At 37.0% G+C, this 25,682-nt stretch overlaps 1 protein-coding gene across 1 annotated transcript in view; it reads right to left on the reverse strand.

Annotated features, from left to right (window-relative positions):
* SUGCT (succinyl-CoA:glutarate-CoA transferase) overlaps nt 1-25,682 on the reverse strand; it is a 315,160-nt gene that overhangs the window by 135,552 nt on the left and 153,926 nt on the right. The window lies entirely within an intron of this gene.

Raw genomic sequence — 25,682 nt, forward strand, 5'->3', positions numbered from 1 at the left:
GAGAGGGAAAAGGAGAAGGGGAAGAGGAAATGATGGGGAAATGGAGTACTCTAAAGAAACCAGTTCCACAAAGTCATAAACAGAGAAGATAAAAAGTGTTTACTTCAACACAGAGTCAACTTTTTCAATTGGGGAAAAAAAATCCTGGCTAGAAACAACTCCCTAATGCTTCAATTTTTCCCCAGATAATAACCATCAGATCCTGTGCTACTTCTTATGAGCACAATTTCCTCATTGTTAGCAGCTGTTCATTGGGTAGCATTGCACAACTGGTCAGGTGCATTACGAAGGGAATGAAGGAGGAGAGGGGGTTGTCTGCCGCCAAAGCATCAGATGGACTAATAATATTCTTCAATACAGCAGTAACTGGCCCACTTCCTAAGCTACATTTGAGTTTTACTGAACGTAAATAAACAGTGGAGGGAAAAGGACACCCACAGTCCTGGACAAAGTCAGAAATCTTCAGGCATTTGTTGGGTTGTCTGCCCCCACTTACCCGTAAGTTGGGAACTGCAAGATTATGTGGTCTTTTTTTTTTTCCTCCTAGCTTCCTGAGGATTCCCAGGAAAGCCTCAGGGGACTGGGCCAGTTGCTTTGGGGACAGGCAACAAGCTGGCTCACATGCAGTCCTGTCACACTATACACTGTGGCAGCTGATATTAAAATGGACAAATAGAAGTTATCCTGAAAGCTCTCTAAATTGATTGTTGTGAATTTATATTTTCAACTTCTCTGTGCACTACTTAAAAGAATTTTTGATGTGATAAGCATTTATTTTTAGCAGTTTTTCCATACCAGTTCAAAAGCTACAGCTGTTTTTGCACTGCTTTCACTGTATACTATTAAATGGATGATTCCACCTTGACTTTGCACAGGAATAATCAATGGGAATAAGTTCAGACATGTTTATAGTAATGAGAACTACTGAAATACTTGAACTTTAAAAACTCTTTATCAACAGGATATTGCCCTTAATACCCTGTGTAAAATATATAAGGCACAAAAATTACTAGCACCCAAGAAAAGAATAACAACAAGGATCAAAATACTTATGGTGTATGTAAACATGAACATATCTTAAATCTAAGGTCTTGTCTGTAATGGTTGAAATTCAAACGCAGGCCTCATGTTTTTTGTTAATTTGAAACTGTGGGAACTCAGCACATCGCTCCCGATGTCCAGAGTTGCTGAGAGAACCCTTGGGGGTCTCGGAAATCCTGGAATGTTGCCAAGAGTGCTTGGTGGCTTGATTTTGATCCATCCACAGAAGTGACAGCAGTTTGAGGACATGAGAATCACTTTAGAGTGAAGGGTGTAAAAGGGACACATTTATAGGGTGAAATATAAACTTTAAGGTTTTTGGTACAGGGGGGTTATGGAGACAAGATGGAGGGATCAGGGCGTGTCTCGTCCTTCTTCTTTCTTCTTCTTGTCTTCCATCTTCTGTGGTGATGTTGGCACTTGAGGATTGGTTTATGGTGAAGGTGTACTTGCCAACATGGGTGAAAAGTATTGGAAAATAAAGGTAAATATCATGTACGTAGATTTTAGTATAAAAAGACATGACCGCCCCCTGAGAGTCAGAGTGCCCTTGGCTGCCTTGCAGATCAGACCTCTATTGGGCAGACAGAAAATTTTGTAGATAAGAAACAATAAACAATCTGAAGATCGAAAAGCTGAAGAGTCCAGACTCGTCCTTTGAAACGCGTGCCACCCAAGAACCACCCTACCCGTGTCCGGGCAGAGACAGACACACGAACTGGACATTTGGTGTCCCTGGGTGGGCTCGAACCACCAACCTTTTGGTTAACAGCCGAACCCGACAGAAACTATCTGAGTTTTTACATTATAACTCAGTTGAAATGGGAAAGATATAAAAAAATCAGACTGAAACAGGATACTTTCAAGGAAAAGTCTGAAAAATAAGATATAATCCACAGGTCTACGATCTAACGCATAACATGATGAAAACTGAGCATGAAAAATTTATTTTAACCCTGCTTTGTCAGAGGTTAATGTAGCTTGCAGAATCATTTGTGCTTCTAATACAAATGTATATCAAAACTCAGTGAATTGGTCTCCTAATATTATGTTGTCTGCACAGACACACTTTCAGACCTAGAACACCAAAGGCTAACTTAGGTGATTAAATGATGAAACACAGAGTCCCACTTGCTATACATGCTGTCCCATGCATGTCTTGCTGATCTCTAACTAGATTGATTCAGATTATGAACTTCATAATATGATAAGATCATACATACAGATCTTTAGATTGGTTTTACTGCTTTGATTGCGACGGAAAATAGAGAAATAGAAATAAAGAGACCTGCAAACTATTACATAAGCAATGGAAGACACAAGTTTTAAATAAAATTTGTCTTTACCACCTCAAAAAGATACCATATTTTCATATTTCATCCACCAAATCATGTGTGAAAATTGTATCTAAATAATATTTAAACAAACCTCTACCAAAAACTGGAAAGTTTGAGAGAATTTTACCTGATATACTGACTTTAAATTATTTTTGTTTGTCTTCAAATATCTTTCTATTGAATTTTTATCACTTTTATTGTATTTTTGGTTGTTTTCCATTTTCTTGTATGCATATTTAAACTACTAAATTTCAGTGTTAAGACAAAGTTTCAGGTTGCTCCCCTTTTTAGAAATCCCTAATAATGTTGCACTTGTGATGGGAACCAATAAACAGCTGTTAACAACGAGTTTATGCTTTTAAGAAGTAGCTAAATATCTGATAGATATTCCCTTGAGAAGTACTAAAGCTGAGTAGTTCACTATTATACTCAACTCAAATGCAGACAGATTTGTCACCAGGTACAAGAGAATGACAAGAAATAGTTTAACCTATTGTCTTTAACATCATTTAAATGTTTGATTGAAGTTTTGCTATGTGAATACCTAAATGAACAGTCTAATTAAACACCTCAATTCATGTTGGTATGGCCTAATTGGCTCCTGGGGATAAAGTAGACAAATTGCAATACCTATGTCAGTAGGTGCTAGTAACTATAAATTTACAACAATTTCTAAAGCCCAATGATAAAGATTATTCAAGCTAATGTTTGATTTTGGCTCTAAAAACCTTGTACCTCAAGGCATAAAGAATCTGTTTTTTACTTTACATTACTTTTACTATGGACTACACAAGCCTTAACATGGTTAATTTCACCTAGTTGCAATTTAAATTAGATTAGTCAAATTTTTCCTTTTAGATCATGAAATGAGTAGAAAGATTTATCTCAACCTAACCTATTTCTCCCAGTGGCCAAAGTGACTATATCTGTCTTTTAACTGGATGGTTACTAAACACTACCCTTAAGCTCTAGATTTCTATAGAGATCTTACTCTATAAGATTGGTACCCTTTGCTTCCAGCAGGATGCTGTCTACTATGGATCTTGATATTAGCACCTCATTTCTCTGAGTTCATAAACATATACTTCAAGTTTCACTCACTCTGGGTTCTGGGGTGGCTATCAGAAAACCCAGCAAGCAAGCAGACTACTGGCTTAGCAAAGGAACATGCATTAACGATTGACATGTCCCTTACTTGAAACAGCCACTTGCAGAGGGTAGTGGTCAATGGCCCAGAGTCCCAATGGACATCAGTGACAAATGATGTCCATCAGGGGTCTATACTGGGACCAGTGTTATTTGATATCTTCATTAATGACAAACAAAAGGATCAAGTGCACCCTCAGCAAATTTGCCAAAGACACCAAGGTGAGTGGTGCGGTTGTCGCACCTGAAGGATGGGATGCCATCCAGAGGGATCTGGACAAGCTCAAGTGGGCCCATGGGAATCTCATGCAGTTTAACAAGACCAGGGCAAGGTGCTGCACCTGGGTTGGGGCATGCCCCAATACCAACACAGGCGGGGGTCTGAACAGATGGAGAGCAGTCCTGGGGAGAAGGACCTGGGAGTGCTGCTGGATGAGAGGCTGGACGTGACCCAGACATGGGCACTCACAGCCCAGAGACACAAACGTGTCCTGGGCTGCATCCAAAGCAGCATGGCCAGAAGGGTGAGGGTCCAGCTTTGGGGACCTCAGAATAGGAAGGACATTGACCTGTTGGAGCAAGTCCAGAGGAGGATCACCAAGATGATTGGAGGGTTGGAGACCTCTTCTTTGAAGAAAGGCTGAGAGAATTGGGTTTGTTCAGCCTGGAGAAGATAAGGCAGTTTCTGGGTGATGTAAATGCTGCCTTCTAGTACCTACAAAATAGATGGAGAAGGACTTTTTACAACAGTATATGGTGACAGAACAAGGAAGAATGGCTTAAAACTGAGAGTAGGTTTATGTTAGATATTAGGAAAAAATTCTTTACTGCGAGTGTGGTTGAGGCACTGAAGCAGGTTGCCCAGAGAAGTTGTGGATGGCCCATCCCTGAAAGTGTTCGAGACCAGCTGGATGGAGCTCAGATCAAGCTGGTCTAGTGCAAGGTATCCCTGTGCACAGTGGTGGGGGGAGGTTAATTAGATGATCTTTAAGGTCCCTTCCAACCCAGGCCATTTTATGATAACATACTAGGAAATTAAAAGGAGGAAATGATCCCCAGACTTGCCACTACCCTGTACCTACTCAAGAATCTATTGTTTCTCTGGATGGGCTCATCAGGGGAACCATTAAAGGAATAATTGACAGATTGTGCTGATTTTTCATTAAAGATACATCCCAGAACAAATGTCTTAGTGCAAAATAAAATAAAATAAAACAAAATAAAATTTTATATGGTGCTATTTTAAGACCAGGTCCACCAAAGGACCGCTTTGATGATTAAGGGACTGGAGTGCCCCTCAGATGAGAAAAGGTTGAAAGTGCTGCAATTGTTAAGTCTGGAGAGAAGTCATATCAGGGTGAATATTATCAATGGATATAGATCCCTGAAGGAAGGGTGTAAAGAAAAGAATGATGGGTTCTCTTCAGCAGTGCCCAGAGAGAGAAAAGAGGCAACAGGTACAAAGAAGATGTGCTGTCTGAACATCAAGAAACACACTTTTACTGTGACAGTGACTGGGCATTGAAACAGGATGCGGACTCTGCCACCCCCGACGGATATATTCAAGTCCACCAAGACATTATGCAGGGAAACTGACTCTAGATGACCTTTCTTTAGCACAGAGATTGGACTAGAGGACCTTAAAAAGTCCCTGTCAGCATCAACTCTCCTGTGATTCTGTAAAGGAATTCAAGATATTGCTCTTCAATGGAGGTGACAACACAAAGTGAAATGAAATGCCATTCAAAAAAACCCAAATGCAGTTCTTGTCTCTGATACAGATACAACCTCTGCTGTAGCAAATGCACTCCAAATTTCTCACTGCTAGTGTCACACAGTCCATTTTTCATGCTTTCTCGGGAAAGGAAGCCTAATTGTGCACAAAAGGGAGTAGATAAATTAGAGATTTGACTATCATTATTTCCCTCTTACATCATCAGTTAAATCTAGCTTATATCCAAAATATTTTAAAATCACTGTGTTAGTGGTTGTTTTGTTATCTGTAATGAGTATGACTTTAATAATAGTGCATGCTCCATACTGCACAGGAACCAGTGACATAACTATTAAGAAGTTCAAATTTTCCCCACAATTTAAATAAAATGCACTCTCCATCCTCTAGTTTCCACGGTGTTTAAAAAAAAAAGCTGTGGCACCACAATATTACTCTCTGTCTAAGAGGAATACAAACACAAGAAAGGCCAAAGTTGTATACGAGAAACAAAATACTGGCCAGTTATTGCCTTGGTCATGATTACATGCAACGAGTAATAATAAATGGAAGATCCTCAAAATATCCTTTTAAAGTCTGAACAGGATCAAAAACATTTAAACTGCACTAGTGGAATCTTTAAAACAGGATGTTACACTTAAGGTATAATGTAATGTGTTTGTCTTTCATGGGGCAATTAATCACTGGATGGAGGAGTTAAGACCCAATCAAAATGGAAAGGTGTTTATTGCTGCAGCTGGTCATTAAATTATTTCTATAAAGCTTAAACACTGGGTTTTATTGTTTTTATTACAGATCCGCTCCTATAAAAAATACATTTAAACTTCCTTTTTTAGATTTTGTGGGTAATTTCTTGTGCTTCTGTTAACCAAACAAAACCAAACCCAAAGAAACAGTATGTTATTCTGTTATCAGTGGTAATAGGAACCAGAAAGATAGAAAAACATGTCACCTTGAATTCCAATATGTATACCTTTTATCTATGGGAAAAAACCCATGAATTATGGCAGTAACACAAAATAATCATTATATGAGGGTTTTTTTTCATTGAGTGGGAATTCCTTTCATTCAAGACAGATAGTTGATTAAAATAAATTATTTCTTGGTATATGGAGGTCCTTAAGAAGATTCTCAAGTACCCTTAAGATACCTATACATGCAGTCCTTTCAATGAAGCTTCAATGAAGTATTTGTAATTTTGGATAGACACCTTGGCTAGTAGTAAAGGAATGAAAGAAACCTCTCCACTACATTTAATCCTTCAAATGACTGTACTAAAGGAAACATCTGCAAGGAAATATCCACGGGACAGCCGTGGATATTTACTGCATTATCAAAGGATTTGTTGTCTTGATTGCTTCAATGAGGTATTTTTAGTAGATGCAGGTGCTTTGTGGGATTATCTGTTTATACCAAGAGGACACGTGGAGGCTCACAATTTTGATCTGAAGCAAAACCTATGGACTTCCCCAAGAGAAAAATTGAATCCCAAATTTCATCACCCTTGGACTGATTACCATGATGAATGACATAGAATTGCCACATGGGAAATAAAACCATAGAATGAGTTTGGGTGACATGTTAGGGAAGAAAACCTGTAGCTTGAATGTTTTCTGAAGAAAATGAGCAGGCTACAAAGGGCATGCTGAAGTAATATAAGATACTCACTATATACCAATTTTGAAAAAAACTTGCTAACTGCTTTAAGTAGCAGAGCCAACACTTTCTGGCAATCAGAGCTGACAAAATAATGTTTCTTGGAATGAGTCAAAACTATTGACTCCTGGTGCTGGTGCAAAGAACAACTCTTGTGATATGTGCACAGAGATGTTAGCAGACAAAGTTTACAGTTTAAATATATATGGCTGCAAACAAATCAACAGCATAACATATACACATTCTCTTAAGAAGCAGAAGCAAATACTACCAAGATATATTCAAGACCTTTTTAATGTGCTACATGCTTCCATTTAGCACATCAATCAAGAGGAATTAATTCCCAATAAATTCATTTACAATTATTGCAATGCTTTCCCAATGGTATTCAATCCGTGATTTCTTTCCTTGGTATCTGAATGTAATTTTTTCTCAGTTGTAGCTAGAAATTTGAAAAATTATCCTTGAGCATTAACCTTCTAGAAATAGCTTTGTTACTTTGATTCATAAACAGTTTTTAAGACTATTAAACATACATATAAATCAGAATACAAACTAGTATAGTTCATGATTTGAGATTTTTAGGAAAAAATATACTCAGGCCATCAAATTTCAGGGTGGAAATCTAACATCCAGAAAAGAGAAGTCAGCAAAGTCTCTTCTGTATTGCAAGAAGCATGATTTTAGCCTTTTGGAAACATTTTTTGGAGTATGAGGAAAAAGTTATATATTGGACATCACATTGCTTATGGGAAAAATAGAGTGGATTAAGCCACACCTGGTTGAAAATGGAAAAACTGTATTTGAAATGTCTGCAGAGCTCATTAGTACCTTGATACCAAATTATTCAAAGCTATCTTTGGCTTTGACTCAAGATGCTGTCCTAAGCATGGCAGCACAATAACAATCCAAAAAGCTCCACAGATGTATACTAGAAAATGATAGTGCTTCATTAATTACCAAAGTAAAAACTTGCTAAATAGAGGCCCATTTTAGAAAATAAAAAAGAAACAGACTGTTAAAACCAGATGGGAAATAGACTATAGTAGCCATTCATTACCTTTACATTTGCAACCAAGAGTGAGTATTGCCAGAACAGTTTGTTCATTTGTATAACGAATTCTATGCTTAGATCACTGCATTCAGTTTTACTGAAAGTTCTGTACAATACATAGAGCATTCAAAAAAAAAAAAAAAAGAGTCAATAATGCATAATCTAGGTGAAGATTTTGGTCAGCTTTATAGCAAGATAGCAATGGATTGATAATTGATGCTTATGTACAATAGGTACAACACTACACAGCTACTTGAACAATTACAATGCTGACCAGCAGCACTACTTTCTTCTTCATCTTGTAAAAATCATGTTCAAAGTTTAAGCTTTACAAGTTACATAGTGCAATAAGTAGCAGGTGTGAGAGGGTAGAAGTCCATTAGAATAATAACACAAAAACACTTGACAGCCAAAAACCTGGAAATTGAAAATTTTACCACCCAATACTTTCCTTTATACCACAAAAATCCATGACATAAGGGATAGCTCTTAGGTTTCTCAATATAGCTATGGTAACAAGACAGGCCAGAGTAATTATACCCTAGTTATGTCTTTTAAATTGAATCACTAATGAATTACTTTTTGATAACCTCCTAATTACACACTCTACCTCTAAAAGCCCACAGACTACTTCAAAAACAATTTTTCTAGGTTTTTTTTACTCACAGAGTGCATCTCTATTTTTAACAGACATCATTAAAATGAACCGAGTTGACTGAATGATTTTTGTAAACTACCTCTAGAACTGTATGTTGAGACAGAGAATTGCTCTTAATTTCCCCTTGCACCATTAACTTTTCTTTAAATTATTCTGCTGCCTTCATTGATTCATTCCTATATTTGGAAAGAAGAACAGACCTTGAACCTACTGAAGTCTACTGTTGTGTCGAAGTTAAACTATACAATATATTAATGAGAAGAAAATTGTCAAATCTCTAAGTCTCTAACTTCCTATATGTTCAAGGTTTTCCATATATACTTTTAGCCCATTTGTCTGCTCAGAATCATATTCTTCCCCCATGAAATACTTTTTACAGTCAGAAATTACTACCATGAACATCAATACATGTATTTCAATCATCTAACTCATACCCAAAGAGATTTTACTTAGTGTAAATCTAACAAGAGCTGCTGCATTTGGAAGAATATGCAGGCTATTTGCACCAAGTAATCTGTTTGAGACATTGAAGACGGCCTTTTCTTGGTTTGAAAGACAGGTGTCTGCCAAGAAAGGGGGGAACCTCCCTTGGAATGGGGAATATGAACCCCTTCCCTCCAAATTACTACAACTTTGAAATTATGGGACTTTCAGGCCCTGTGTATCAGAATATATATATATATATATATATATATATATATATATATATATAAAACACTGGAAAAGTGTATATAGTATTGGAAAAGGAATAGCAGTTCTTTACTAGATAATATGTAGCAAGACAGACGACCACAACAGCAGCAACACCAAACAGAAGAACAGAAACCCATTAAGAGGTTTCTCCCGGCTGTGGCACTTTCCCCTTTGTTGCAGTTACAGTCACAGCCGGCAGGGGCGCTGTTGGCTCCTGGCCGGGCAGGTGCGATGAGTCCCCCACAGCTGCAGGGGGCGCTGGGGCGCTGTGGCACGAGCCCCGCTGCCTCTCCCATGTCTAATGGCGGCACTGCTGGGGAAAGACATAGAAAGGGGCTTCCTTTAAAAACTCATGGGAGGCAGCTGGTACCAGTGCCCCTCCAGATGGCAAAATGGGCTGTAGCAGGAACCTCAGAGCAGCAAGCTGGAATGGCAGAGGCGAGCAGACCCCAGGGTGGAAAACAAAATGTAGAAGAAACCCTGCAGCCATAATAAGAGCCACAGGGTATCCAGGCAGGCACAGGGTGTTGGGTTAAACTGTAGTCAAAAATCCCACGCAGCAGCAGAATAGAGCAGGGCTGGATAGCAGCAGCTGGGCTCTCCAAACAGCCAGAAGTCTCTCCCTTGGAATAGGAGGGGAGGGGGTTGGGGTCCTGGGTTTTCCCCTGCAGCACCCGAGTAGATGGTGAAAGTCCTTTCCAGTGAGATCAGGTGTTGAAACAAAAAAAGGTCCCTGTTAAATGGCTGGTCTTATGAGCAAGAGCTCACTCATTGTAGGGGAAGCAGTACAGGGCTGAACTTCACCATGGCAGAAAATTCTCCTTGCGGTAGCAGCAACTGGAACATTCCCTTCTGGTCCTGAGAGTGAGCAAGGAACTGAGTCTATCCCCCTGACCTCACAGCCAAAATCTCACAGTATCTTGTATTCCCAAGAGAAAGCCTCCCAGCCAAGAGGGTAGCCAAATGCACCCTTCCCCAGCCACATTCTTTGTCTCTTAAGTATCAGTCATTCCTATCTCTTAGGTAACAAATGGGAGAAAATTCCCTGAGAGAAAGAAAAGGGAAAAAAAGGAAAAATCCTAATCTCCAAAAGGCCTTGACTTGTTGTTCTTGTATCAATGTTCATAAAATATTATCATTAATATATCACTCACAGCTTTTGCTGTTTAAATCTGTGTTCCAGTTTTGGGAGTTACAGGGCTTGACAAAGAAAATAGTTCCATTTCCCTCAATATAGGACCTAAAACCTGTAATTCTATCTGTAGATTTTCTTCTTTCTGGAAAAGAGAGTTTCATGGGAAAATGCAAACTTATATATTTCTTCGGTCCAATATATGCAATTGCACAATTTTTGTGCTTTCAGTATGAAAAAATTAGTTAAACAATACTAAGATGTTTCATCCAGATTTACTCCTGGGAAGCGACATATTTAACAAAGATAGTAATTTAGCCTAGCTAAGGTCTTGTGTAATGCCTAACAGAGTTAATTAACCAATTTCTGCCAGAACAAATTTTGAATGCTTTCTTCTCTGCCTCATTGTGGTTTACCCTTATAGACCCTAGCCATTCTCATGGATCTAGCCAGAACTACCATACCACCCCAAATAGAATGTGACTTCAAATATAAGACAAGTTCAGATATAAGGCCACCCTCATTTTTCAAAGGCTCCATAGAAAAATCAGCAAAGCTTATTAATAAAAAATAAATTCTCTACTGAAACTTCTTAAGACCGTCATCTCCAGCCTCAGCTTCCAAAGTCCTTTCTCCTCATGGTCAGCTTGCCAGGCATGCTGGTGGCTGTCTGCACATCTTTTAATTGAGCTCTTCACATGCAGGGCTTGGACCAACCACACCAGTTGTGCATGTCCACAGCTGGATCTGGACTTTGGCAGAGCAAACAGATGAGGAAGGTAAACAGATGGACGAATCCCAAGCTTTCCAAGAAATATGGCAGACTACCAACATCTACCTCTCTTCAAAACCTTGAACTGAGTGGGCTTGGGCTGCTGTCTGTACTACCCCTGCCTGTGTGAGGCTGGGAAATTCAGAAGGCTCATCATATAAACAGAGTTTTAAAGGAGGCCAGACAGTGAACTCACAGAATGACAGAATATTCTGAGTTGAAGGGACCCAAAAGTCCAACTGTTAAGTGACTGGCCAATACAGGGATGGGACCCACATCACACAACCTTGGTGTGATAAGCACCATGCTCCAACCAGATGGGTTAATCTCACACAACTCATGCCTTTTATCAATCACAGGAGTAAGTTGTGGGACTTTTTACCTTTGCCTTTCATGCAAGCTTCATAGAAATGTAATGGAGTACCACTAAAAGTAGTACTTCTACATTTTGCCAAGCATTGGAAATATTTTTCCTTCTTTTACTCCCCACCCTGACACCCCCCACCCAAAGTATATCTAAGCAAGCATGATACTATATCACTCCATGAATCTGTCATTTCCAGATTCAAGCTTTTAATCTTCAAGTTAAGTCCATAATAATTCTTTCATTAGTTACTCATTTGTTGTTTCCGTCATTTCCCTTCAGAGAAAAGACTGGTTTTTAAATTAATATAATATATTCATATAATTAAATAAATATAATTAAATAAATGCCATGGTCATATCCTAGCTAAGGGAATATAGGAACAATTCTGTACTTACTACCCACATAATAACTACCAAGCTGAACTGACCTACAATGACTAAGAAGCTTGCCAAAGTCAATCTTCCAACTTTGGAAATAACACAAGTCAGTTCACAGACAGGCATATAAACATATAAAAACCTCCTTGTACAGCACTATTTACCTCCTTGTTACCAGTGCCAACTAAACTGTGAAGATACATTCAAGACATTGGATATGATCCTCCACATTCTCAGAAGTCACTGAACATCTGTCAGGTATTCTGGTTATTGTGCCTGGCTTCTTTAGGATAATCGGCTGAAAATAGTAAAGTATACACTTATTATTTTCCAAAGTAAAGCTAATATCATTTCTTATGATCAGAATTTTCTGGGAAATACACAATGAGAAGTGAGAAAACTTCACCTGTGGAATATAAAAATCAGCTGATCTCTGAGTGAAATCTGTGATTCTGAGGAAGAAATTAATTTCTTTAGATAATGCTATTTGCATATAAAAGGAAAACTTTCCACCAAGAAAGGACAAAGACTGCTTGTTCACGAGCTTCCATAAAGATCCTGATCATGCCAAAGCATTTCCCCTTACAGACAGGTGGGCTAACGCCTGGCAAACAGCAGGGAGTGGTAAACATTTTAGTTTTGGTATATGAACAATGTCAGTGATTTCTCAGATAGTATCTCAGAAATTTAATGACTACAGTGTGGTCCGGAAATGAGCAGTAATGAACAGCATTGAATCATTTCATCTCTAAATGCAGCAAGAACAAAGCCTAATAATTATCCACAGCAGCTTAAATTGAGAAAACCACAAATGACTTTGCCTTTTGAAAGTCAGGGATAAGGCTAAGAAAAGTTGCAGCCAAAGGCTAAAAAAGTTAACTAATGTCTCTGAATGTCAGACTCCTGCTTTCTAAGCACTGGCTCAGAGGTTTCTGATTCAAGTTGATGGCAGAAAAGCCAGCATGCTTTTATCAGACATTAATGTTTATAGATGCAATACAAAACAGGATTCTGTTAAATGTATATATTATGCCAGATCAAACTATAAATTGAACCATCTGTGTCCAAGTTAATCTTAGATACAGCAAGGAGATTATTTGAATTGTGTGTTTCCTTTTGTGACCTTTTTAGATGCGGCTTTCTTTGAAAGGGGGAAGATGTGGCTTTGTTTGAAAGGGGGAAGGGATAATTTTCTTAGCTTTTTATTCCTAAGCAGCAATGCCAATAGTACAGTATAAGAGCAATGTCTTTTAAAATCACCCAGCTGAATAGCAAAAATCCTTTAGTAATTTCCCAGTACTGTTATACAGGGAGCTCTAAAAAATAAACTATAGTCATATAAATAGAGGCTTGTAGTTTTAAGCATGCTACAAGCCATTCATGACATAAGTATTCAATTAAAACTGCTTTTATGAGCAGTAATCACATTCTGAAAAGGCACACATGAACAGTTTGTGGATATAATGCCTGCAAAATTAACTTTTAAAAAAAGCAGGTAAACAAAGTTCCATCTCTGTGCTACTTAAATAAAAGATTTTAAAATTCTTTTGCTCCTGCCTCCAGGACACAAGGGACAGGAAGGAAAATTAGGAATTAATATTTTATTATTGAAAAAATAAGGAAATTATTTGCCTTTATGCCTTAATATTATAAAAAACCAATCTCAGTTTAACTGAAACTATGATAACAATAAACAAATTTCAGTTGCAGAAGTAATAGAACAGAACAGCTGTAGTTTCCAGCAGTATCAATCTGGTTAACTGGCAACAGCATGGCACTTTAAAGAAGTAAGACAGAAACTTTTAGCTTTACAGGTCACCTGTAAGTAATTTAGGATAAAATTTGGAAGTAATTTAGGATAAAATTTCACAGTGTCTACCTCTCCTCTAGAAGTACATATTGGTTTAAGACTCTTAAATCCAGAGAAGCCATTTTTATTACACTGACAAAATATTTACAAAATAGCCAACAGAGTTTGAAAGAAACACCTCTTCCCCCATTCTCCTGACTCTCCCCCTTTAATCTCTCAGATTTGGATGCTCATTCTCAGCTCCTAACCCGCCACCTATCATGCAAACTCTGATTACTTATTGTAATTTGTCAAAAATAGAATGAATTCAAGGCTGAAAAGGGGTTACATAACATAGAGATGATGATCAATATTTGATGAGATGAAATGGAAGGACTGATACAGGGAATTTCAGAAAAAAAAATCTGGACCATAATATAAACATATTTTACAACATCTACAAAATATGTACCGTATACAATATGAACCTGAGGCAAGTCCTCTGAAATCCAGTTCCTTAAGATGAACATGAAGGGCCATCCCCTTATCTGTTAAAAGGCATTTTCTAATTTTTAATAATATACATAGCATGAGCTGTAGTATCACACCTGTCAGCAAAGCTACACTTGTTATTGCTGTGCCATTAATTAAAGCTACTTGAGGCCACTGTTAGCACCCCATCCCTAAAATAGTGTTGAATAAATTGTTTACTAGATTTTATTTTATTCCTAAATTTATTTCATAAATTCTTCACTCTTCAGAGAACAGATATAGAAACATAGTTTAAGGCACAAAAAAACCCATAAATAGATCAACTGGATCTTTAACATTGACTTGAGGTGGGACACAAAAATATCCCATCTCCTTTCACTTGTTTTGACTTGTACGGCAGAGTGATATACAGATTTATCATACCTTCTGAAGGAATGCTTTGCTTATCACACCTGAGGGAGTGGAACATTAGAATCTATAATTTCTGATAGATTACTTTTTAGATTCTCAGATTTTGGGGGAAAGTTTTTAATTTCCAAGTGATTGGAAAATTTACTAAGAAAGAGTGAGGGGAAGCTTACATACTTCTGGCTGACATTTCTCATATCAATTACGTTCTCCATTAGAAAAATTTTAAAATTATCAAAAATACAGTTTTCATGGACAAAAATTATTTCAGTCAAAACTGAAACAAAATTAAAAGCAGGCTCTATGTGAATTAAATCCAACTTCACCTTTTCAAAACAAGAGCCTGAAATCTATTTTCAGGTTTCAGATCCTGTACCTCAAAGCCAGTTACAAAGTCAATGATTGCCTTGGTGTTACTTATGTTAAATGCAGCTCCATATCCATAGACACTTGGAAAATGTACATATTTTAGGAAAAGTTTTGCTATTGCTTAGCTTTGCCTTCCTGTTTTATGTTGAAGAAAGTATCACCTTTGTATCACATGGTGGGAGGAAAGGTCTGATCATCCACATTTTCTGTACAAATCCATCACTGAAAATGATCCATTCAGAATCCTGTACTAGCACTGAACTAAAAAGATTCTGGCAATAGCCAGTAGGGCAGTGGTAATTCAGGGGAAACAGCTCCATGATCCACTCCCAGTTTGCAAAGAGATGTCTTATACAATAGTTATCCACCCCTACTGGGAAATGGACATGCTTGAACACCTCTCAGAAGTGCCTGTATACCAGTGCACATGGTATGGGAAACAAAAAGGATGATTTGGAGATCTGTGCACAGTCACAGGGCTTCATCTCATCACTTTTAAAGAGACATAGTGGGATAGCTTGCATGACTGTAATGCAAGGCTACATGCTTTTAGGAAAACAGGACAAAAAGGCATGGTGGTGGAGCTACCCTTTGCATAAAGGAAATCCTGGAATGCATGGAGCTTCACCTTAGGGAGGATGATGAACTACTCAAGAGTTTCTGGATTAGCATAAAAGTGCAGACTAATGAGGGTGCCCCAGTTGCTATCTGTTAAAAGCCACCTGATCAGGAAGAGGAAGTAGATGAGGCCTTTTACAGAAAGCAGCCCCACAGACACATACCCTGGTTCTTAAGTGGGACTTCAACCACCCTGACATCTGCTGGAGAAGCCACAAAGCAAAGTACAAACGCTCCAGGAGATTCCTGGAAAGCTCCAGTACCTTTCTGACACACATGGTAGAAGAACCAAGAAGGAATAATGTGCAGCTCAAACAAAAAAGGAGGGCCTGGTTGTGGTTGGAGATGTGAAGTGAGAAGGCAGCTTTGGCTGCAGTGACAGTGAGGTCATGATGTCCAGCATCCTGCAAGGAGGAAGCAGGATGATCAGTACAATTGCAACCCCAGACTACAGGAGAACTAACTTTGTCCTCTTTGGGGACCTTCTTGGAGGAATCCCATGGCCCTTGTAAAGCTTGCTGAAAAAACCTGCATTGGCATTTAGAGAAGCAGAACCGCCTCCAAACAACTGGATGTTGAGTCAGTTCCACAACTTGTGATCACATCTATAAGCATAAAGCAGCATCTAAATGAGATTTTGAATTATATTTTTGCTATTTTTTCTCATCTTGGATCTGTAACAGAAAAGCCATGGGTTTACATTGCTCTAGACTGTCCCAAGATCTACAAATTTCTTGCACTGAAGCAGTATTCAGCGCTGTTTGACCTTGAAATAAAAGGGACATAAGACATGAAGACTTAAAATTACAACCTGAAGTTTTCAAGGTTGTTGATGGAATCTAGTCACCCTGCAGAACTCAACACTTTTCACCACTTGCTAATACATGTGAAACAAAATTCTTTGACCTTACTGTCCCGAGATTCAGCCAAAGTAAAACAAACACATCCAAAATCAAAAATATCAAATTGTACATTATTCTTAAGGCACCAATCTCTTCCTTAACAGAAGATAAAGGACAAAAAACTTGTGAAGGATGTTAATTACTTTGCTTAATGCTGAACTGGAAGGTTCTCAGTTAAGAAAAAAGAAGGTAGAAGATTTTGCATACAATAATAAAAAAAAATAAAACACTGTGAGGGTAGTATAGAGTCCAGGAACCCATAAAGTAAGTCCTGATACTAGCATTCTTCAAAGCTATTTCCAAAATGTGAAGAAAACCTCTTATATTTAAGGAAATATTCATAGGATATATTTTGTCTTTTACTTGCTTTTTCTCTGAATTCAAGAAAGATAAAATGGCTAACGGACTGCTAAACTGTTTCAGTTCCAAGTCTATAGTCATCTATTCTGACAACTATATAACCAATCTATCAGGATTTTCAGGTTTTACCTAGCAGCTTTCACAAAAGCTTATTATTTATGTGCACAGAGTTTAGACAGTAGAGCTGGGGCTTTTCTGAGTCCTTGGATCACTTTTAAATGTGGCTTTTTTTTTCCTCATCTGTTCAACAGTGATCGCCTATATCCATCAATCCATCTTTCCTAGGCAATTTTAAAACCACAAAGTGAAAATTAATTGGTCTCTTGATTTATCACAGGTCCTTTCACATACAGACAAGAATATAAAATCAGTGGAAACTATTAGGAGAATGACATATTCTTTCCTTAAATATATAATCAAGCACAAAGATGATAAAATTACAGGGGATACCATTTTCCTTTACTCTTGAAATAAAGAAAATATCAATTCAACCTGAGAGCATATCAGATGCTTCACACTTACCAATCCTGTTGTTTTCCTGCCCTACACTCACCACTTCTATTTCAGCAATTAAGACAAAACACAATTTTGTGACATGTAGGTAACCAGAGGTCCTTCACTGACATAGCTGAACCCTTCACACAACCCACTTGGTCACTACCAGTAGGTAGCGCTAATGAACCAAGTGTCAAGAAGGTGGCAAAACCTGAGGTCAAATCTATACCAGGACAGTGAAATAAAATAGAATTTCTCCTTAACAAAGATGGAGCATGGTATGCTATCAAAGATTTAAGGCTTGAGGAATAAGGTTGGCAAGTGGCAAAATTCCCAAAAGCAGTTACTGACCAGTAGCTCCCTCCATTTACTTCAAAGAATACATCTTTATATTGTTCCACTTAGTCCCTTTGAAAAGAAAACCACAAAATGGCTGCCTTTGAGAATAAAAGCATCCACATCGCATGCTAGAAGGAAACACTTATGAAGTTTTACTGTCACTTCTTTTGCCAATGGATGTTTTTGTCAGAAAAAAAAAAAATCCAAAGTTTTTAACTCAAAGCAGATTTAGTCTCTAGCAGGATTTGTAACTGTACACATAATTAACCTCAAGAGGATCAGAACACTCTGTAGGCCACAGTGGCTAAAAGCAGAAGAGATGCCACAATCAAACTATGAAAGCACAGGCAATGCTGGCTGAAGAAACACAGCAAAGCATTGAGAACACACTGCCCTTGGGTAGTATCTAGTTGAGAGATAGAAAGGGTGGGAAGGATGAAGGCTGCATTTGCCTGCACAATACATGAGTGAATGCAGTAGCATGTATTTGACCTATCCTCCCTATATCGCAGGACAGTTTGTCCCTGCTGCCATTATTTGCTCCAACTACAAACTATGTTTCCAATGAACTAGAGTCCTGAAAGGAAAAAAAAGAAAGCAGATTTCTCAGTCAAACCTTAATTTGAACTGTTTCTGAAATTTCAAAAAATGTAATCATTACCCCTTCAAATAAGATGCATTTCCTGCTTCTAAATAAAACAAATAAGATCATTCCCAGAATTCTATGAGAACGGTTGTTAAAGCACAATCAGAAGAAGAAAAGGTCAGATGCTTTACAAGAAAGTACATTATGAAATTTCCAGTATGATTTTACAAACTTTGTAGAATCCAAACATTTTCTAACATAATCCAAACTTTTAATAATAATAAAATAACAATACTTAACCCCCTTTGGGGGGTTGAATAAATAGCACTAGAGTATTCCAGAGAATAATAAAGATGGAAGCTGGTTATTCCAGATCTTGAGTCTGAATCACTTAAAATGAATTTTTACATTTTAAGGGATATTTCTGGGTTTCTTCAGGTGAATATACAGATAAACAGTTTAGCAATTACTTGGCAGAGTATCAGTTATTTTGCATGTGCCCAGTTTTGTGATCTTATTTTAGTTGAACACTATTTTGTGTGTATTGCTTTGCAGATTTAATGTCATTTCAGCATTTTTCAGGTTTTGGATATTTACATAAAAAAAACTATACTGCACAAGAGAGTGGAAGATAACACAAACCACAAAACTTCCAGTTTTTCATGTAGACATTCCAAGTCAGCATCCTGTACAGTGATCTACATGCGATTTCTCTCAGCCCTGGCTCTATACTTTGCAAACTCCTGTCATTGTTACAATCCCAGTATCAGGACACTGCTATTGGGTGTGAGTCTGTGACCCAACTACCTTTACTCCATACAGTCAAGAAAAAAAACCCCACATGCTCTCCTTTGCTGCCTTCAAAGCACCACAGGAGTGTGGAGAGCACACTACAACTTCATATTTTCCACAAGATAGTAGCTTTTTGCCTTGTTAGACTGGTTTGACAAAAATGCACAGATCTCTGAGGTTTATTGGGGTTGCACAGCTTGAAAGAGCCCTCTGACGTGTATAACAAACATTGAACAGACTGAGGCCCAGCAACAGGTTACCATGGTGCAGGAAGAGAGGAGGATTACATGGTATTCATTTGGAGGAGGGAACAGGGTGGGGAAATCATGTTTCATTACAAGTATGTTGTTCAAATTAGCCAAACTACCTCCTTCATTCATCCAATTCCTTGTTGAACACTGGCTCAATAAAATAAAACACTCCTCCTTTATATTTCTCTATTTATGATACAAATGAGGATAGTTGGAGATTTTGAGGGGGAAAAAAAAAGGAAAGAAATCTTAACCAAAATGTGACCTTAGCAGATGCAATTCAATCTTATTTCCACTACATTAGCCTACAGATGCTTGTGCAACTGCATAGCACAGCAACTGAGAGACAAAACAATGGAAGTTTTAAAGCTTTATTTATTGCTCATTCCCCAAACATTCAATCGCCATCATGCTTCAACTGCCAAATCTAAATTAGAGAGTTAAAAAAAAAAAGAAGTACTCTTCAGGGGAACATTAGAGCTCTATAGAGAGGTGCAAGCTCAAGGAGATGGAGTATCTGGCTAGAGACCAACTCGCCTATAAGTCCAGACCAAGTGGACCCATATGGATAGCTTTTAGAAAATTGTAAGTGGTTACAAGTAGAAAGATTCCCTCCCTTCCTTGTTCAGCCTCCTTTTTTGGCATTAGTAATTAAACTGTATTTTCTGCTATTAGCAGATTACAGAAACTTCCACCAGAATCTAAATAATTTTCATGTAATCTAATCAATTATAAATTCTAAAAACACATTTATTCATGTTTACCAACAACTTCCCTCTTTTTTCTATTGACTGCTATGTAACATTACAAAGCATAACAAAAGCTGATTTGCTACTAATTAAGTACACCAGAGCAGTATATTAAGCTCTTCTTCCAAAAACAAGAAAAATAAATCAAATCTCCATCTAAAGGTTTAAAGCAATTAGTAAAGTAAAAGGTCAAAAATATTACCACTGAAGGTTTTTTTTTTATGTGCTACATCTACAAATTGCTAGAAACATTTAATAATTTGCACTTTTGCTAACATATTTAATCTATACCATGTCGGGCAACTAAATTCTAAATCTGTGCTAGTGGTCAATAATACATTTAAACTCTCACAAAAAAATTTGCACAAGCCACACATTTTTAATTCGTACAGCTTTCTTTCCTTCTATTTTCTTACTCAGTATGCAACTGTGCACTGCTTCCTTTCTTTTCTCTTATCCAGCTAGTGAACAAATGCAGGACATTGTTAATACCAAAATCTCATAGAGTACCTTCCAAAAGCTTTTTTACTTTGGCTGTAAATTTTCTTTTTTTCTATCCGTACTTTGCAGAGGAAATAAATTTGGGAATCAAATTATGTAACACTGTTATGTGCGCTCTGATCTATCTTTTGCATGAAATGAAAAGTAGTCATTTTCATACTTACTAAAATTGTGTTTACTTCATAAAAATGAAAAATAAAAATTACAAGGAGAATGAGACAAAGATAGCTATTAAAAAAAAAAACCAAACCCACACCACACCAACTAATCCCCTTTCTAGTGAATTTGAGAGGCCTTCAAGAAATTAGTATCTTGTTCTTTGACACAAATTTTATATAATACTATAGTATTACATACACATATGAATAAATATGTAAGTATAAATTCTAAAAACACAACATACAGATGAAGTATTGTATCCATTTTCCAAAGAGAAAAGTGTATTTCACAGAAGTTGTTCATCACAAAGAATAATATTATTGCATTCCAGTTGTTCATAATGTTAGGTAATACATGGAAAAAACACAGAGAAGACTAAGAATATTCTACCAGTAGTACCTAGTTAATTATATGACCCAATCCTAGAATCATGCTTAGCATTTATTTTACATTTCCTCCCATCACAACACAAAAATTTCTAAACCGACACGTCTTCAGTTAGCATCACATCATAAATTAACTTCAATATGTTCTTTCTTATGTTAACTAACACACCTTTTTACCTTTTGGGATGCACTGTTAAGTGAATTTCCTACTGTCAAACAGTACATCATCCTCAAAACCAAATTGGAACCCATCATATTCCTGGATAGGTTTATGCTTAATCCATCAGATACCACAGTCCCCTACACAGCATGCAGTAAAGATCTGTCTGCATGGTTAAGTTGGAAAATAAACCCCTCAAGAAAGGAAAAACATAAGATAGCTGGGAGAAGAAAAGGAGCAGAACGCAAACCCAGTGGAAGCTGGACTATGATTCAAAATGAGGTATGTTCTCCTCTCCTCCCGCTAAAAGAGTGTTACTGATAAAAACATTGTACAGACATATGTATTAGGATGAAGTCCTGGTTATCATTTATGCATTTAAAATTATTAAACCATGCAGCCAAAAGGAGCAAAGCAAAAATAGAACAAACAGGGCAACCCCCATGACACATCCTGATGGCGATGGATGAACAATGAACTGAATACTTCCAGCTGGACAGGAGCATCATCTCCACACTGAGTGATGTATTAGCAAAAAGCCAAACAGAGGTTTCTCATTTCAGTCCAGAGTTAGACAGTCAGCTCCACTCTTTGAGAAAGTGGTTTTCATAGGAAAGCAGATTTGAAAGTCTAAATTCAAATACAGTAAAAGAATAAAACAAAATGTAAAAAAACAGATGAAAATCAATCACTGCTTGACAGAGTTGTCACAACACACTCTCTCTCTTCATTTTCTTAATGGCATGAACCAAGAACACAATTCTCTGCTGAATAGTTTTGATTCACTTGCATACTGCTTGCATTTTCTTTATCCAACAGAAAGGTATACTATAAAGTTGAGTGAGGCTTGGGTATTTTTATTCCCCAATCACTCTTTCTGCAAATTTTTTATACTCTCTTGTTTTGCTTCAAGCTTCAGATGCAAGAAAACTTAAAAATAAATGGTAAACCCCAAACTGAAATCACCATGTTTTACTACATTAACAATCAATCAGTGATACTTGGCACAATTCTAGTTCACAGCAGTTTAACCTTGCTGGTTTAAATACTGGTCACATTGTAGAAAAAAATCCAAACAAAACCAAAGAACCCACACCAGCAGAGAAAAATTTTAAATATTCATTACCTTCCCAGTATCTTTAAACTACAGAAAAAAATAAGCAATATTTTACTATAACACAAGAGATACCATTTGTTATCCTTACTAGCATACAACTGATGTAAAGCCAGTTCAGTGTCCCACTGCTTCCATTTCCTGTACATAGGAATACCAACACTTGCTTATCTCTTCTGAGAAAAAGTTTTGAGATGCACTTATAAGAAATGGATATATTATAGAGTTGGTTATTTCATTTCAAAGTATACACTTATATCAAACATAGGTGTAAAAACAGTCAAGTGGGAAACTGTGAACAAACACTGGATCACTAGAAAAATTAGTACACTATGTACTTTCAACTTCATCCTTGAAATAGTCTACAGTAACTACCCATATTTTTGGTTACTTAGCAATACTGTATGACTTCTCAATATGACTTTATCTTGGAAGCTTTAAAAATTTATTTTCTGAGTTCACAACCATGACCAATAAAAAGGTGCTCTTAAATTTAAGACTGACACAATTGCAGTACAAGGTAATTTTTCCTTCTTTTGTGACTTTTGTACATACCATTCTAGATACAAGAAAACAATCAAACTCCTCAGAGGGGGGAAAGTGAGGTGCTGAGTACAAACACCTGTTCTGCTCTCACCACCAGCTGGGACAGCTGCACTTCCCATGTGGTCAGTGTTATCCAATGACACTTATCAACATCAGAAATTCCCTTGTCTTTTGATGCTCTTTAATACCTGTAATCTGAATACCAACCAGGCAAAGTAAATTGAAATATTGCATATTGTCTGCATGTCAGAAGCAGAAAAATGGTGGAGGGAACTGCATCTTTTGGAACCATGGATAAAACAGGTCCTATGACAAGAGTAATATACTTTACTATAAGCATTTCCCTCTTTTTAAATTTCTTCTTACAGTAGCAAGGACTTTAAGGGCAACAACATGTTGCCCACATGAAGCATGTGCCCCAAAGCATCTTTTCTCTGAATGTGTCTGTCTTTTAATCTGCAACACTGTAGTCTAATTTTGACAAATAAGATGCTGTCAACTCCTACTGACTTTAGCAGGGACTGCCAATGTATTTTCCTCTAACTAATTTTTTTAGTTCATCTAATAAAACTATCACCTTTCCCTCTGAAACTCATCTCTGAAAGTGCTCAGCCTCTCTCAGATGCCTCTGAGTTACCTTAACTCACTGGCTATTTAGATGAACAATTTTGCTCTTCCACAGACTAACTACCAGCTGAATCTTCTAAACTTCAGGGACATATATTTCTATATATATATATATACATATATAAATATATATATATATATATATAAATATATATAAATATAATATATATATATTTCTACCAAGTACCTAGGACTGATAACAGTTCACCTTTCCTCCTGTATACCTTAATTTTTTATTGATCCTTTCCTCCAGTTTGTCCAGAGACAGATAGTATAACCTTGGACAGACACTCAAATGAGACACTAGCAGCAACATTTAGCTGTGTAGGAGAACATGTAAGTCTTACTCTTTCTGGAAAGAGGACACAATGGCAATTTTTTTTTTTTTTAAACATTTTCATGGCTTCATTAACACATTTGTACATTGTTATACAAGGAAGCAAAGGGAAAAAACTTCTGCTATAGCACCTATCAAGTTCTAATAACAAAAAGGCAAATAGAGAAATTTAATTTTATAGATATATACACACACACAGATAAGTAGACATATATAAACACACAAATATATGTACACGTAATATATATAAAAAGTAAGCAGTAGTAATTGCTATTTCCAAGATGAACACGGGAAAAAACAAAATATAAGAAGAAATAACAACTTCCCCACAAAGATGTCTTTCTGTGGCTTTCACATTACCTTGATCCATCTGTCAAAGCATATTCTGCAATAGGTTGTGTAACTGACACTTCAGAAATTATGGCTCTGATTCAGGAAAGACTTAGTCCATGCCTCTCCAGTTAAACATTTAAGTATTTTAAGTACATGCTGAAAATCCTGTTGAAGTTATGGACTTGCCCAAGCAGTTTTCTTAAATGGAAAATGTTGACTTGAGTGAAGCTTATATGAACACATTTACTTTTGTGAACTAATATCCTCTCTCATCTGAAAACAAGACCATGAATAACACACCAAACTAGGCATAAGCGATGACAATACAGCAAAAGAATACAGCAGAGAAGGAGGAGATATTTATCTTGATAATCTGCAACCAGTCCTAAAAGTGACAGATGCAGGACTTTACACAAATTTACTAACAGAAACTAGAGAATGTTTAAGGTACCGATTACTTCAGCCTCCAAAATGTGACAGAGGGAGTGCATGTCCACAGTGAAGCTTCCAGTACAGCTAAAGATATCTTATCTTTAAACCATCTCAGGGAAAAATAGTACCTGACCAGGGTGTATGGTGCCTCTACAATTTGTTTGATTTAAGACAGAACTGATGTACACTGAAATTGCTTTCTCAAAGCTGAAACCCAAGTATTAAGGAGTAGGTAAACGCTGAGTTGACAGCTGTGGGACTGTATTATATATGCCACCAATGTAAGGATCTATTATCAGAGCAACACCTTTCACATTTAAAAGGCACTGCACTGCAGCAATGAAGATTCACAACTAACAAGTTAAAAAATGCTTGCATTACCCTTTAGGTAAAATATAGTACATGAGAAGGAAAAGGCCACAGCAAAACAAGGCCCATTACATGACTTGGAATCTGTACCAAAAACTCTGGTTTAGATGAGGAGTCACAACATAAGCAGTGGACACTAATTTTTTTTTTAATATTGCAGCCTTGGAGCTAGCCATTCCAAGTATGCCAGATTCAGCATGCCATTAAATCCCCAATGAAAAGCTCACAAGAGAGGGGAAAATGACAAAAATCCACACTGGTATTTGAAAAATTGATCTCTTCTTTAAAACTATAATTTAAGTTTAGCTAGCTTGCATTTCTTAAGAAAAAAAAATTGAAAATACAGGTTTGTCCTGTCTCTTTATTCCAACCACCAAAAAAACCTCAAAAAAACAGTGTATTATAATAATAAATTGAACTATAAGCAAACCCATTTCATGGATTTGCTTTTAGTCAAATATGAAGCAGCTTCAGTGCTTGTGCAAAAAAGGAAACTTTCTTTATTCAAAAACATCCAAAATTCTGTGAATGAAATTTTAGCATTCATCAGTGTGAATTCTTATCTTTGAAATCTACTATTAAAATGGTTCCCAGTTAGCAATT

The sequence above is a fragment of the Molothrus ater genome, chromosome 1, assembly GCF_012460135.2.
Source record: "Molothrus ater isolate BHLD 08-10-18 breed brown headed cowbird chromosome 1, BPBGC_Mater_1.1, whole genome shotgun sequence".
Classification (NCBI taxonomy): Eukaryota; Metazoa; Chordata; class Aves; order Passeriformes; family Icteridae; genus Molothrus; species Molothrus ater.